We start from the raw sequence: 3,347 nt of genomic DNA, 5'->3' as shown, positions 1-3,347 counted from the left end.
GTGCTCTGCAACGGGAGAGGCCACAACAGTGAGAGGCCCGCGTACCGCAAAAAAAAAAAAAGAAAATTACAGACCAATATCACTGATAACTATAGATGCAGAAATCCTCAACAAAATACTAGCAAACAGAATCCAACAGCACATTAAAAGGATCGTATACCATGATCAAGTGGGATTTATCCCAGGGATGCAAGGATTCTTCAATATATGCAACTCAATCAATGTGATACACCATATTAACAAACTGAAGGATAAAAACCATATGATCATCTCAAAATGTCCTTTCTTAGCAGGTCCTGATTAAAATAATAAAGTTTAGCATGGCTTTCTTTTCATCAAGATACTGACCACAGACTGTATGAAAACCTTAAGGCAGAAAGGAAACATTTATGGAACAGCTACCACATACGAGGTGAACCACATAAGATGCTTAATTCACGAACACTCAGAGGCACTTCTGTGTCAGGCGCAGTGGTAAGTGCTTCACAAATACTGACGTCTTTCAATCCCCATCATCACTGGTTGCATTAGGATCTGTCATTATCCCCCTTTTTCCAGATGGTGAAACCGAGGCTCGGAGAGGTTAAATAACGGTCACACAGCTAGTACCAGCCTCTGAGCCCAGGGAAAATCTCCTGGCAAGTCTGCAAATTGGCCTCCGTGCCTGGAGCCTCTCCCTGGTAACCCAGTGAGCCCCCAACCACAGTAGAAGGTGTTGCAGTTAAAGGATGCGCCCCAGGTCATCCGGCTGCCGTTGGAGCCTGAAGCAGCACTGAAGTTTACACGTGCAAGACCATGCCATGCCTGGCACACTGTCTGCAGCAAAGCCTCCCAGACGCGGCCACCAGAATCTGCAATAACTTAAGTCAGGGAGCATGCTTTGTTCTCTGACACACGCGGAGCTGGGTCCCTCTGCTGCTGTCTGGCGTTTTCTCCACCCTTGCAGAGCCGCTCCCCGTTCCAAAGAATAAAGTGACATTCAAATGGGAAAATAAACCGAGGAAATCCAGTTACTACTTCCAGGCATGAAAAGATCTTTCCCAACGCATATCAACTCAAGCTTCTCTGGTCTTGGACCCACACAGGCCACGTACACTGAGAACAGGCTGAAGCCACACACCAGGAAAGGACTGGAATCCAGACGGAGGGCGTCTGGCTTTTCTACTTAGATCTCCAGGTGATGTGAACTCTTCATCCTTGGAAATGACCAGCAGCACCCGGCACTGTTACATAATTCAGCTTGAGTCTCCCTGCTACGCAGTGATTTTACGACTGGCTTCATAAAGCAGAATGGATGGATTTTGTGGAACGTGCCTGTTTTGGCCAAGAATGATCTGCACGATTATTCGATTAAGCCCAGGATACAGCTGTTTGTGACTAAGCCCCTGCGCCCTGAAGGTGACACGTCACCAGGCAGCTGTTTCCTGTTTTCACTCTTCCCTTTATCATTCTATCCGGACTTCCTTTCACCTGCAGGCCCCCAAGACGGCCAACTTCAGCGAGTCTGGCGTCTGCCATCTCCTTTTCCACCCTTACTGCTGCTCAGGGTAGTTGAGTCATTTACGTGGCACGGGGACCCTTGTAAGGGCCTCACGAGTACATCCTGGGACTGGAAGGCGAGAAGGCCCCGTCATCCACCTTCACGTGACTAACTGCCCCCTCATTTCCCGTGAAGAACTGTCTGTCAAGGCGACCCCAGCCCCTCCAACACTACTGCAAACTGAACCACAGAACAGAACCTCTAGCAGCACGTCTGGGGGGCAGTAACCCACCCAGAGTGAGGCTGGCACTCTGCACAGAAAATGAGTGGTCTCTCAGGCTTGTCTCCTGCTTCAGGCCGGACACAGGACAGGATGTGTTTAAATGTAAGGAAGTTCATTTCTGTGCAAATAGGTTGAGGTCAAAGAAGTTTTCCTCAGCCCAAGGCAACACCTCAATCGTCATGGTATTTGATCTTGTAATATACAAAAATTATGGGTCACTGCACTTTACAGTTGAGAAAGGTGAAGGGACTTGCCTAATGGATCCTATAGCAATGGCTTAAGAATAGGGCGTAGTTTACCATAACGGAAAGTGCCTTTGAAATAGTATTAGATGTAACAATAAGAAGTAAGGTCACTGCCTTTATTTGCAATCTATGCCTTTTTTTTTTTTTTTAATTTTACTTATTTTGGCTGCGTTGGGTCTTCGTTGCTGCACGTGGGCTTTCTCTAGTTGCGGCGAGTGGGGGCTACTCTTCGTTGCGGTGCACAGGCTTCTCACTGCGGTGGCTTCTCTTGTGGAGCAGGGGCTCTAGGCACGCAGGCTTCAGTAGTTGTGGCTCGTGGGCTCTAGAGTGCAGGCTTGGTAGTTGTGGCACATGAGCTTAGCTGCTCCGTGGCATGTGGCATCTTCCTGGACCAGGGCTCGAACCCATGTCCCCTGCATTAGTAGGTGGATTCTTCACCACTGCGCCACCAGGGAAGCCCCCTGCAGTCTATGCCTTTTTGATTCAAAAAAAGAAAAGAGACTCCAAACAAACTAAACAGTGGTAGTAGGTCAGGGATGGGCAACAGTAAGAGAATATTAATTTTTACTTTTTAGACTTCAGTATTACATAACTTCAAAACAAGCATGGACTACTTTTATAAAGATAGAAAGTTTTTTGGGACTTTTCCCCATGATTTTAAAAAATGAAAATGTATTCTATTCCTGACTCTCAATCACCGTAATCGTCAATAAAAACACGTTTTCTCTGTACCTTGGAATTCTTTGCTACCATCTCTCTTCTTCTATATACAATATTCAAATAAAACTTTTTAGATACCTAGCATAGGAAATGTAAGATGGCTTTATGGCCAAAATGTTTAGAAAGAGAGGCACAGAAAAAAGTAGATGGCTTCTGATGCTTTATCATCACTCTCCCTCAAAAACACCTGTCACTTGTGTCTCTGAAAAATAAAAACATGTTTTTAAATAATGTTACCCATCCTCTGAAATTCACAGGTGACTATCTGAGAAGATGGGGCTAGTAGTGATTCTTATAAGTTCTGGGTACTAAGAAATGGTTTAATAACAAGCCAAACTAAATAATCCTAGATAAAAACTGAAATACACTCTTGGTACTTAAATTACTTTATAAACGGAATCTTAGCTCAGCAATATTTGAGGTAGATAAGGTAACAAAATAATGCACTGTTTAGGTTTTTTAATTTTTTTATTTTCGTAAAATAAACAAGCAGGAATCATTTTATTTCCACTGTTGAAGAATTATCATGAATTATTCAAGATTTAATTGCATCAGGATAAATTAAGCTTTCACGTGCTTAGATACAACAGACCTTTGCAAAGCTAAATGAGCTTACTGA

The sequence above is a fragment of the Lipotes vexillifer genome, unplaced genomic scaffold (genome assembly GCF_000442215.2).
Source record: "Lipotes vexillifer unplaced genomic scaffold, Lipotes_vexillifer_v1.1 scaffold69, whole genome shotgun sequence".
Classification (NCBI taxonomy): domain Eukaryota; kingdom Metazoa; phylum Chordata; class Mammalia; order Artiodactyla; family Lipotidae; genus Lipotes; species Lipotes vexillifer.
Note: the sequence above shows the minus strand (reverse complement) of the source record.